Genomic DNA, 13,431 nt, shown 5'->3' with positions numbered 1-13,431 from the left:
ATGACCATCTAATGATCATGTTGTGCCAAAAAACCCAACAACGAAAGAGGTAGGATTTTAAAAATTCACAAAACCTTAGTGATGAAATTGTATATATGAGAAAACTGATTTTTCTCATAGGGCCGATTTTGTTCTTGCACGATGGAATATCAGATATTTTTGGATAAAGATTAAATGCATTACCTGATTTTGAAGTCTACAAGTGCATAATTTGAAGTGGTGTTCACACCCAAGCTTGAATCCTCCTAATAACACTATAACAAGTTGAAAATGGTGCAATTGTATCTTTGTAGTCTTGGATTTCTCCTCTAGAATGTATAGCAGCAAGGTTCCTACCTTTGTCACGTTTTTAGGTAATTTTCTTGACCCAAAACAATACTGGAATAATGCTTAAACCAATGGATATAAGCTCTAGTCGAATGAGATTCAAAACCTAATTTAAATGTCTTACGATAGGGGGATCAAATTCATTCCTCTTTATTTGATCCCCTTTCATTCCTCTTTATTTATAGACTTGGGAGGCTACAAGGTCCATCTCCAAATATATTTACAAGTCCTAATTCATTTAGGATAAAATTAGAAAGAGTCTAGCTTTCTTAAATCAACCATGAGACTGGAATCCATCTAACTAGTCAAATTAGTCAAATCTGAGTCTTATTAGACTTATCTAACGCATAGTTTGACTAGGACTCCTATGTATGACTCTTAATTATCTATTATCACTTTTTTTATTTTTGAAAAATATTTATCCAATTAGGAGATTACAACTTGTATGGTGTGGGGCCCATAGTTTAATGGGAGAGCCAACATGTCACTGATTTGTACAAGCCGGTAGGGCCGACACTAACATTTTAATTATAAGATGATTTGACCATAATTGTAAAGGGCTTAACTAATTTGGCCTATTAAGTGTCTAAACACTTAAAAACACATAGGATCTTACTATCCTAAAGGCCTAAGTTATTGGTCCACCCCATTATGTGATAATTAAGTCAATACAACTCAATTAATCACTTGCAATTAATCGCTTTGTTATAAACAATTGACATCACATTAAGGGAAATGACTTTTTCTTTCTTTTCTTTATGACATGGTGTCTAACTTCCAACACAAATGGATCATTCATTGAGGATTCAAATAATCCTACTACCGCCAGATTTAGGACTTCAAGGAGGAAGTTGTATAAAGTGTTTTCTATGTCTTAACATAGTTGTGAGCAACGGAAAAATTGTTCACTTGCCACTTGGGCTGGAAATGGAGTCGCCACCCATCATCAATTAAGGAAATTGAGGTAATGAGACCTCCGAGAATGGCATCAAAATCATTTTGGTTCAATAGTGACTCCAATAGCCCGAGGCACCGACTAACCAGCCTGGTTAAGACTTGGATGGGAGAGGGAAGGGGTTATGCACCCCTTTCCCGGGTCCAATAGGTGGGGCCCACACAGGGTTCTAAAAGTAAATGCAAGTAAACCTAAAAAAAGTACTCCTAACAAGCCCAAAATATTCACGAACCAAAATTACATTATTAAAGGAAATAAATTGCAAAAGAAACAATGTCTAGTCATCTCCCTAGGAAATCTTTCATCTTAACTATCATTTACCGTGCTAGGCAGATTAGAAACAAAACCATTTATCAGATCAAACAAACATAATTGATAAAAAAAGGATAAAATAAAATGGAATAAAAAGCATCCAACATAATAAAAATAGAAATAAACAGAACCTAAATCTTTAGTTGATTGGATTTTGACTAGAGGAGAGGGTAAACATGTTATCCGTATTAAGATAAGAAAGAAGATGTGAAGATAGGAAAGAGGGGAAAACATGCATTAGAGGATTGGACATACTAATTCGTTTGGATTATTTTGGCATGGCAGAGACAAATGAAATCATTCAAGATCAACATAAAAGTTTTCTATCTTAGCAAATACCATTCTACCAATCACTCGACAGGGTTAAGGTATAATAATCTACCCTACTTGTATCCGGTATCTGAAGAAATCAGCAATGAGAAGACAACAATCATAATAGAAAATGAACTTAAGAAAACCGATGGTAGAATCAGGGAGGGTACAGAGCTTACAGAAACTCATCAAACTAGTTTCATCGGCTCTTCCCCACTCATGACTCCCAATTACAATTAAACAATAAGAGGATATAGAGTTGATTACAGAGGAGAAAAAGGGGGTTACCTGATTTGTATTTTGGCCTAAAACAGGGAAAATTTGCTACAACTGGGAGAGTTGGGAGGAAGAAATAACCGCTGGGACTCAAGAGGGTGTGATAATTGTGCTGGTGTTGCTGCTATCTCTCTGCATCTAAGGCGACTTGGAAGCTTGTGCTCATCAGATGGTGACATTCTCACCTCTGGGTTCTGTAACTGATTCAAGTGAAAGGGGAGGTCGTGATCCTCTCCTACCTCGATCCTGGAACAACTTGGGGCGATTGAATCATCGGGGAAAAAATCCCTGTGTTCAGACGGCTCAGAGGCAACCTAATTGAAGGGCTCAGAAGGAAGCCCCTATGCACGTCAAGGAGGTTGTCGCGGAGACATTAGGTGGGAGGCAGAGGTTCTGATTTGGAGGAGAGAGTTGTCACCGCTGTTACTCGATGTTGAAACCTCTGCTCGCAGTAGCCGTCTCAAAGATGAGCAAATGCTGGTTTGATCTAGATAAGGGAGAGAGGGTCGATGGTGGATTGGATTGATTTTTGGTCTTGAAAATAATGGTAAGATGGAGAAGGGAAAGAACGAACGGTGCAACCACCGCTGCTTGAAGTTGCAACAGCGGGAAGTAACAGGGGAGAGTGAATCCGAGAAAAAAAAGGAAAGAGGAAGAAAAAGAAGAAGAAGAAGAAAAAGAAGAAGAAGAAGAAGAAAGGGGAAAGAAGAAGGGAGAGAGAAGAAAGAGAGGGAGCGCGGGCAGGCGGAGAAACCGCCATTGCGAGAAGCAGCGGTGGTGACTGATAAAGACGAAAACAGAGGAAGGAGTAGGAAGAAGGAGAAGAAAAAGAAGAATAATTGGTCAGTTTTATAGTATTTTCCTATTGGCTTATTTCGATTTGGCCATTTATAAACAGACATGTTTTTAAATTTAAATTTAAAATTTTCTATTGAATCCATCACCAAATCGAAAAATCAACCCAAATTAAATAGAACTTGAGTTGGCTAGTTTTCACTAATAGTCGGTCAATTTCGGGTGACCGACTCCCCAACCTGACCAGGCCGATTTAATTATTAATTTATTTGAATAGTTAAATTAATTTTTGATTTAGTAGTTTTAGTTAATTAAATAATAGTTAATATTTATTTGTTTATATTTTTGAAAACTATTATATTTTTTAATGTACTTGTGAAATCATTAATAATTTATTTGCTAGTTTAAGTATTATTAAATACCAATCTTTAGTTATTATTTTTATTCATTAGCAATGAACTAATAATTTGTAAAGAGTGGGGGAGAGGAAAAATAAGAATTAGAGATAATTTTGGAGAAAGTGGGGGATAGAGATAGAGATAGTCAGTTATATATATATATATATATATATATATATATGTATGTATGTATGTATGTATGTATACCCTTGTCTAATGTTTCAAGTAGTGTTTTCAACCCACCATTGACTCGGTTAGAAAAAGCGTTTGAATTGTAACTTGGCCATAATTCCAGGCCTGGTTTTTGTAAAACCCAAAATTTTATAAAAAATCATTGAACAGGATCAAAAAACCGTCCGACCTAGCTGGTTGGACCATTGACTCATTTGACTCAATGGCCGAGTCAGAGGTTGTACATTAAACATGTATGCAAACTTCTAGAGGCCATAACTTTGGCCTCAAATCTGTTTTTTTTTTGGGTAAATTTTCGAGATCTATGCATCCCAAGGGTTTTAGGTGCCCAATGCCTTGCCCCACTATTTTCACAAAAGGTCCCAAGGGTTAATATGTCCCAAAAATCCAAATTCAATGACACCAAGATCACTCAAATCTGATACCGTTTACCCCTTCATCCTGAGACCCGAAGCTGAAACCAATTCCGATCGTTTGATTGGAATCATTTTTATTCTAAACCTCATTTAACATCAAATCAGAATTCCAACACAATAGGTACGTAGAGCCCAAAAATCCAAATTCAATGACACCAAGACCACACAAATCCGACACCGCTTACCCCTTCATCTCAAGACCCAAAGCCATAACTGATTCCAATCGTCTGATTAGGATCATCTCTAATCCTAATCCTACCCCCCATAAAATCAGAAATCCAACACCATAGGTACGTATATCCCAAAATCCAAGTCCGACAACACCAATATCACCCAAATCCGACACCTCTTACCCCTTTGTCTCAACCAGAAGCCAAAACTGGTTCCGTTCGTCCAATTGGGATCATCTCTGATCCTAAATCCTATCCCCCATAAAATCTAAAATCCAATTCTATAGATAGATAGAGCTCAAAATTTCGAGTCCAATGGCACCAAGATCATCTAATTCCGACACTGTTAACCCCTCCATTTTGAGACTCGAAGTTAGACTCGATCTGGGCCCTCTGTTTGCAATCCTCTTCACAATAACTTCGAACCTAGGGCATTCCATGACCAAAACTTTCCCTCAACCTCTAGAAACATCTTAAAAATTTAAGATTTGACTAGCTATAGTTTTCAATCAGTCAAGCCAATCACCTAAACTTGGAATGTCCAATTTAGGTAAATTGGTGAAATCTTCACTCTTTGTCTTGATTGATTGAGAGAATCTCTCACAAAGCTGTCTTGACAGCCCATTCTCTCAATCAATCTCCCTTCAAAAACCATTTAAACCTCAGCCATTGATCCCCCTTGTCTCCCATCTCAGCCCTCTATTTCTCTCTCAAAAAATCTATAAATGAAGGGATGAGAGATCCATCAAATGGATAGCCGAACCCTGCAGGTAGGTAGGGCGAAATTTCAAAAATTTCTCTTTCCTATATGGGAATCACATTCCCTATTTTAGAAAATTGCATTTTCAATGATCAATCTTGAACCCTAAGCCAGACCATATCTAAAACCAAAAGGTAGGAGAGGGATGTACCTGATACAGAGTAATTGTAACTCCCAACGAAGGTGTTCACGCCTAAGGAAAACGCTAAAGACTGCTCCCACTGAAGATGATACAGCGTAGGGTGGAGCAGAAATAGCAGGTGGTTCTTCAGCAAGAACCGAACTCTTCAGCAAGAATTCGATGGAGGGTGAGTGAGCACGACTTCAGATCAGTTTTTCATATCAAGAACGCTTCTTGATCGCTCCTACAGGTGGAGATCGAATTGGCTATGGCGGCAGCAATAGAAGGAGGCAAGAGCAGAAGATGGCGTCAATCTTACTAGAGTTGTCTTCTCTCTTGAGTCTGTAATCTTGTTGGGTGTACTGGGGTTCGCCCTCTTCCTCTATTTATAGCCTTAAAGAGAGCTTCTCCTAATCCCATTAGGAGTTTCCTAATCCAAATCTTATTTGGATCTGGACTCTCTTTAAGAGATAAGGATAAACCCTTATCTTATCTACAGATAAAGATCAGCTCTCATAATCTTATTAGGAGTTTCCTAATCCAAATCTTTATTTGGATCTGGACTCTCTGAGTGGATAGGGATAACTCCCTATCCTATCTTCTGATCTAAATCCCAGAACCGCCCCTCTTTAATTAATCAAATTAAACCAGTTCGATTTGGGTTTTAGGCCCAATAATTCCATGTGCTCACTTTTCCTCCAAACTGTTGCCCAGTTGGTTATCCTTGTATGGCGTGGGACCTAAACATTGATCTACACATCAAGCCACACGGGTTTAGCCTAGCCTCTTTTACAAGGCCTGGCCGAATTCACTATACGAAACAGTAAACCCCTGAGCCCATCACCATAGGCTCCTAATGGGCTCAACACTTACACTAAGTGGTCCCTGGGTTAAGCCACCTTATAAAAACCCAAGGACTGTGGGCAGATGCAAGGTTGGCCCATCAGGCATTACCCTCAATGGTCTTACACTTAACCTCTTAGCCCATAATGATCAAACACTGCCCGACAAGAGATGACCTCTCCCTCGGCTGCAAGGAACAGTGCTGCACTCTCTACTCACATGAATCCCGGGAATTAAAACCTTTTGCAAACATTTTGAAACCACAATATATATATGTATATCTCTATATAAATATATTTTGCAAAAAACAAATTTCAACGATTGAAATCGGCTGCCGACAACTTTGGTTTCCATTAGAGAGAGTGCATCCCCGATCATTCACTTTGTCCGACAAAGGGGCTGATCCTGTCACTATAATCACCCACTCAGATGAATTCTCAGACTGTCCGAACATACCCAGGTTTTGACCCCCTCTAAGGATCTCACTGATTGGCATATCAAAGACAGCCCAATCCAACACCTAGTGCAGTATCATAATCGAGTCTAGGGGTCAGGTGTAACATTTCAGTTTTGCCCATCAATTTCTAAGGTCCAGGGCAATACAGGAATTCTGGTCCGGTTCAGGGTTTCAAGAAAACCCGCACTGCATGTACCTCAGGTCTCACCCTGGTAGCTGAGATAGGCCACCCCAACCAACTTGGCGGCACATCAGTGCAATATGCATAACATTCCCTGCTTTAGATGCTGATGTTAATTTCGTATTAAAATCTGGATTGATACATCTCTTACCCATTTTTCATGGTCTTGCAGATGAGGATCCTCACAAGCACTTGAAGGAGCTGCATGTGGTATGCATAAGCATGAAAACCATGGGGGTAACTGAAGAGCAAATCAAACTGAGAGCCTTCTCATTTTCTCTGAAGGATTGGCTCTATTATCTACCCTATGGGAGTATTACCACATGGAACGAGAGGAAGAGGCTATTCCTAGAAAAGTACTTCCCAGTTTCAAGGGCGGCCAACATCAGAAAAGAAATTTGTGGTATAAGGCAATACAACGGGGAGTCCCTACATGAATACTGGGAACGTTTTAAAAAATTATGTGCAAGCTGTCCCCATCATCAAATCAGCGAGCAACTACTTATTAAGTATTTTTATGAGGGACTTCAACCTACTGATAGGAGCATGATCGATGTTGCTAGTGGAGGGGCCTTAGTAGATAAAATCCCCGAGGCCGCAAGAAATCTGATTGCAAATATGGCGGCCAACTCTCAGCAGTTCGGCTATAGGCTTAACCCTCCATCAAAGCATGCTAACGAGGTAAACATCTCTTCCTTAGAACAACAAATTGCAAGTCTGACCTCTCTTGTTCGTCAAATGGTTGTAGGTAATATGCAAACGGTGAAGGCTTGTGGGATATGTTTGGTAGTAGGGCATCCAATTGATATGTGTCCAACTCTTCAAGAGGAGCCCGTTGAACAAGTGAATGCGATAGGTGGTTTTCCAGGGCAACCGCAAGGGAAACATGATCCTTATTCAAACACATATAACCCAGGATGGAGGGATCACCCCAATCTCAGCTATGGGAACCCCCAAAACCGCCAAACTTTTCAGCCATATCAGCCGCACCCCCCTAGACAACAACCAACCCAAACTTCCAATACAGGTATGTCTTTAGAGGATATTGTTAAATCTCTTGCCACTAAAACATTGCAATTTTAACAGGAGACGAAACAATTTCAGCAAGAGGCGAGGGCCAGTATCCAACATCTGGATAATCAGATGGGCCAGATGGCGACGGCAATTAATCGGTTAGAGGCATAGTGTTCAGGGAAATTGCCCTCTCAAACGGTTGTGAACCCAAAAGAAAATGCAAGTGCGATCGTTTTGAGAAGTGGTAAAGAGGTGGAGACTCCAGCAAGGGCAGCCCCCATAGTGTTGAATCAAGGAAAGGAGAAAGACATCGTTCCCGATAACGATGAAGTACCTAAGCGCAAGTTTTCTCCTCTTTCTGATTATAAACCGGTACCTCCATTTCCTAATGCTTTAGTAGGGATTAGGAAGGATGATCAGTTCAAAGAATTTTATGAAACTTTTTGTAGATGTGAGGTAAACATTCCACTCTTAGATGCTATTAAACAAGTGGCTCGTTATGCTAAATTTCTGAAAGAATTGTGCACACACAAGAGGAAACATAAACTAAAAGGATTTAAAAAGGTGAGAGTAGGGGAGAATGTTTCTGCAGTTATTCAAAGAAAAAACTCCCTACAAAGTGCAAGGATCTAGGTACGTTCACTATCCCCTGCGTGATAGGCAACACTAGAATTGAGAAGGCCATGTTAGATTTAGGAGCTTCTATTAATGTCATGCCGTATTCCATATATGCTTCTTTAAAACTTGGACCTTTAAATAAAACTGGTGTTGTAATCCAATTAGCTGATAGATCAAATGCCTATCCTAAGGGTGTAGTTGAGGGTGTTCTTGTAAAGGTAAATGATTTGGTTTTTCCTGCTGATTTCTATGTGCTTGATATGGATAATGGTGATAAAACCACTCCTATTTTGTTAGGAAGACCATTTTTGAAGACATCCAAGACTAAGATAGATGTTCATAATGGCACATTCACCATGGAATTTGGTGGTGAAATTGTTAAGTTTAATATTTATGATGCCATGAAATATCCTACTGATGATGATCCTATTTGTTCTGTGTACGCGATTGACTCTTTGGCACAGGAGGTCTTTGAACTCAAAGGGAAGGATGAGTTAGAAGTTTCCGTTAATAAGCACCTTGAGAAAGATGAGCCAATGTTGAATGTTGTTTTGCAGGAAACGATTGCAGTATTGGATAATTCCCCGGAGTTACCGCAGTTAGGTAATGCTCTTAATATTATGTTGCCGGTTTCTGATAGGAGACTTTTACCCTCTATTTTGCAAGCCTCCATTCCTGAATTGAAGCCTCTCCCTAGTCACCTCAAGTACATATTCCTTGGAGATGGAGAGACATTACCGGTGATCATCTCTAGTAGCCTTAGCGCACCACAGGAAGAGAAGCTTGTGCAAGTTCTTAAGGAGCATAAGACGGCTATCGGTTGGATGATTGTAGATATCAAGGGAATCAGCCCGTCCATATGCATGCACCGCATCTTGCTTGAAGGAGCAAAACCTTCCCGTCAACCACAAAGAAGGTTGAACCCGCCCATGATGGATGTAGTGAAGAAGGAGATCCTCAAACTTCTTGAAATTGGTGTGATCTACCCCATTTCGGACAGCAGTTAGGTTAGCCCGATTCAAGTGGTCCCCAAAAAGACAGGAATAACTGTGGTGAAAAATCAAAATGATGAATTGGTTCCCACCCGTATCCAAAATGGATGGCGGGTTTGTATAGATTATAGAAAATTGAATGCTGTAACCCGCAAAGACCACTTCCCTTTACCTTTTATTGATCAAATGGTTGAAAGGTTAGCTGGTCATTCTTACTATTGTTTCCTTGATGGATATACAGGGTACTTTCAGATTGAAATTGCTCCAGAAGATCAAGAAAAGACAATGTTCACATGCCCATTCGGAACCTTTGCATACCGCCGCATGCCCTTTGGCCTTTGCAATGCCCCAACCACTTTCCAAAGGTGTATGCTAAGCATATTTTTAGATTACACTGAAAACATCATAGAAGTCTTTATGGATGATTTCACAGTTTATGGAGACTCCTTTGGCAACTGTTTGCATAACCTTACACTTGTGGTCTTCAAAGATGCATAGAAACTAACCTTGTGCTGAATTCTGAAAAAATGTCATTTCATGGTTGAACAAGGTATAGTTTTGGGTCATGTTGTTTCATCTAGGGGAATTGAGGTAGACAAATCTAAAGTTGATATTATTTATTCTTTACCTTATCCCACTAGTGTGCGGAGAGTTCGTTCCTTCCTTGGACATGCAGGTTTTTACAAGAGATTCATCAAGGACTTCTCCAAAACAGCATTACCCCTATGCAGGTTGCTACAAAAAGATGTGGCTTTTGAGTTTAATGAGGCATGTAAGAAGGCCTTCGATAGGCTGAAAGAATTATTGACTTCTACCCCAATCATTCAACCCCCCGACTGGAATGTTCCTTTCGAGATCATGTGCGACGCAAGTGACCATGCTGTAGGCGCCGTTTTGGGTCAAAGAATTGGGAAAGTATCTCATGCCATTTATTATGCCTTGAAAACTTTGAATGATGCTCAAAAACATTACTCCACCACTGAGAAGGAGCTTTTAGCTGTTGTTTTTGCTTTAGAAAAGTTTCGATCTTATTTGCTTGGTACTAAAGTCATTGTCTATCCAGATCATGCAGCTCTTCATTACTTGATGACGAAAAAAGAGGCGAAACCAAGATTAATAAGATGGGTACTGCTCTTGAGCAAATTCGATTTGGAGATCAAGGACAAAAAGGGTGCAGAAAATCATGTGGCCGATCACTTGAGTCGTTTGGTTCATGTGGAGGATGAACTTCCTCTACAAGAGACGTTCCCTGATGAGCAATTATTCTCGGTGAATGAGACAACACCTTGGTATGCGAACATTGTAAATTATTTGGTCACTAATGCTTTGCCATCCGATTTGTCTAAAGCTCAAAGAGATAAGATCAAAAGTGATGCCAAATACTATGTGTGGGATGACCCATACTTATGGAAGCATTGCGCAGATCAAGTGATAAGAAGGTGCGTACCTGAAAATGAGATTGTTTCTATTCTATCCTTTTGCCATTCTTATGCTTGTGGAGGTCACTTTGGAGCTAAGAGGACAACAAGAAAAGTGCTCGAATGTGGTTTCTATTGGCCGTGGTTATTTCGAGACTCGTATCTTTTCTGTAAGTCATGCGAACATTGTCAAAAGGCAGGTAATATATCCCAAAGGAATGAGATGCCACAAACCACCATAATGTTTTGCGGAATTTTTGACGATTGGGGCATCGATTTCATGGGACCTTTCCCTGTATCATTCGGTTATGTTTACATTTTACTTGCTGTCGATTATGTCTCGAAATGGGTGGAAGCCAAAGTCACCAAGACTGATGATTCTATGGCTGTTACAGGTTTTATCAAGACTAACATCTTCTCCAGGTTTGGGATCCCAAGAGCTCTGATAAGTGATCGAGGCACTCACTTTTGTAATCAAACTGTGGAGGCTTTAATGAGAAAATACCATGTGACCCACAAAGTTTCAACTGCCTACCATCTGCAAATTGGTGGACAATCGGAAGTGTCAAATCGAGAGATCAAGTCCATCCTTGAAAAAACGGTCAATCCAAGTAGAAAAGACTGGAGTTTGCGGCTGGATGATGCTTTGTGGGCATATAAGACTACATACAAGACGCCCATTGGTATGTCGCCCTATCGATTGGTGTTTGGGAAACCATGCCACCTTCCAGTCGAGCTGGAACACAAGGCTTATTGGGCTATCAAGAGTCTCAATATGAGGATGGATGAATGTGGAGAACACCGTAAGTTGCAACTACAAGAGCTGGAGGAGATTCGAAATGATGCCTAAGAAAGTGCAATAATTTACAAGGAAAAGACGAAAGCCTTCCATGACAAAATGATATCCAGGAAGGAGTTTAAAGTTGGTCAGAAAGTCCTTCTTTACCATTCACGGCTTCATCTGTTTCCGGGTAAGCTGCATTCTTGGTGGATTGGACCTTTTGTTGTTACTAATGTTTTTCCTCATGGTGCAGTTGAGATTCAAAGTCTAGCAACTTCCAAAGCATTCAAGGTGAATGGCCATAGACTCAAACATTTCTATGAAGGCTTCCGGGAAGAGCATGTGGAACAATTGGACTTAGAGGACCTGGTTTATGATGCTTAAAAATAAGGAAGTTTGTTTTTTCCTTTTTCTTTTTTTTTTTTGTTTTTGCATTTCTAGTTTAGTTTTTCTGCCCTTTCTTTGCATCTCACCTCACATTGGGGACAATGTAAGTTCTAAGTGTGGGGGAGGGGATTTAGGTTAGAATTTAGGTTATGTTTTAAAATTTGATTTAGGTCGTGTTTTTCTGCATTTAAAAAAAAAACTCAACTCTTTTGAAATCAATTGAAACAATATTCTGGGAAAATTTTGTGAACTGAGTAAAGAAATATGATCAAGGAGTACACCATTCATCTGAAGCCATCCCTCTTAAACTAGTCCTAAATTCATGTTTAAGTAAATAGGGTAAATATTTTACCAAGCAATTTAATTAGGAGGACGAAGCATAAAATGCACCTACTAGCCATGCAATTCAATAGTAAGTTGGAGCATAAAATGCACCTACTAGCCAGCAATTCAATCAGTAGGATGGAGCATAAAATGCACCTATTGACCAAGTAATCCTAAGAGTGGGATGGAGCATAAAATGCACCCACTGACTAAGTCCTAAAAGTGAGATGGAACATAAAATGCACTAACTTCCACAAAAATAAAAAAAAATAAAAAAAGGGAGTGAGCAAGTAAAAATGTTTTCCCTAGTTTACTACATGGTTTGTAGTAGTAAAGAAGGGATTGGCTGATAGATGAGTCATGTATAACTTGGTCGTGTCGATTTAACGACTTACAATAGTTAACCTAGAATATTTGTGGAGAAAGGTGAAAGAGAGTTGAGTTTAAGGATTGGTAGGATAGTTTGTTTGTTCGTGTTTTTGTTTTTGCCTGAATTTTGACTTGCCCGAGGACAGGCAAGGTTTAAGTGTCGGGGATTTGATGAAAACAAAAAATATCATATTTTTCTCAATTAATATTTAATCTTTTATATTTATTTTATGTTCAAATTCACTCATTATTCTCATATTTTGGTTTAGGGCACGAAAAAAGGCGTTTGGTGAAAAACAAGGCTAATCGGATGATTTTACACAGTTTCGGCACCATTCAGTGATCTGGGCATAACTCTCGATTCCTGACTCCGATTTGGATAATTCAAGAAGAACTAGAAAGATAAGGAAAATGCCCACAACTTTCATATTTTGGGTTTTGACGGATTCGACTCGCATTAAAGACGAATTCTGGCCCAAAGTTGGAGAAATTTCACAGCAAAGCCCCTTTCACAACTGAGGCCCATTTCACAGAAGAGCCTGGAAGCATCCCAAGTTGTCAAAGAAGCTCAACTCGAACTCAAGAACCAAGAGCCCCATTAGAATAGAAGTTGAATGTAATCTTAAGAAAGAGAGTCTTATCAAATTTAAATTTTCAATTGTAATCCTAGAAAGATAAGAGATTGAGATGAGAGATAGGATAGGATAAGTTCAGATCAGATTAGGACTTTCTAAATTTAAGGTTAATCTCCTAATGGGAGTTTGAAAACAGCCCTCTCCCAAAAGCTATATAAAGGGGGCGGGGGGGGATTAGCACTGAAGGCACTCAACCTTGGAGAGAAGAACTAAGCAAGAAAAGAGAAAGGAAGCAGATTTGGAGCAGTCGAACCTCTCTTTCTTCTCTCTTCTCCTTTCTTCTTCGTTCTCTGATTTTCTTGGAGTTTTCACCATGAACATGCGTGGCTGAACTTTTGTACTTGGTCAAAGGAAGCAGAAACCTCAGGATTCACCAAT

The 13,431-nt window shown here is 39.5% G+C and overlaps 1 non-coding gene across 1 annotated transcript; it reads right to left on the bottom strand.

Moving 5' to 3' along the window:
• Nucleotides 1-6,896: 6,896 nt before the first annotated feature.
• On the bottom strand, nucleotides 6,897-7,003 carry LOC148790314 (small nucleolar RNA R71). Its single transcript, XR_016078994.1, has one exon. It is a non-coding gene; the product is annotated as a small nucleolar RNA R71 (small nucleolar RNA).
• Nucleotides 7,004-13,431: the final 6,428 nt, after the last annotated feature.

The sequence above is a fragment of the Nelumbo nucifera genome, chromosome 7 (assembly GCF_055504915.1).
Source record: "Nelumbo nucifera cultivar China Antique chromosome 7, China Antique-T2T, whole genome shotgun sequence".
Taxonomy (NCBI): domain Eukaryota; kingdom Viridiplantae; phylum Streptophyta; class Magnoliopsida; order Proteales; family Nelumbonaceae; genus Nelumbo; species Nelumbo nucifera.
This window is presented reverse-complemented; position numbering and strand designations above follow the sequence as displayed.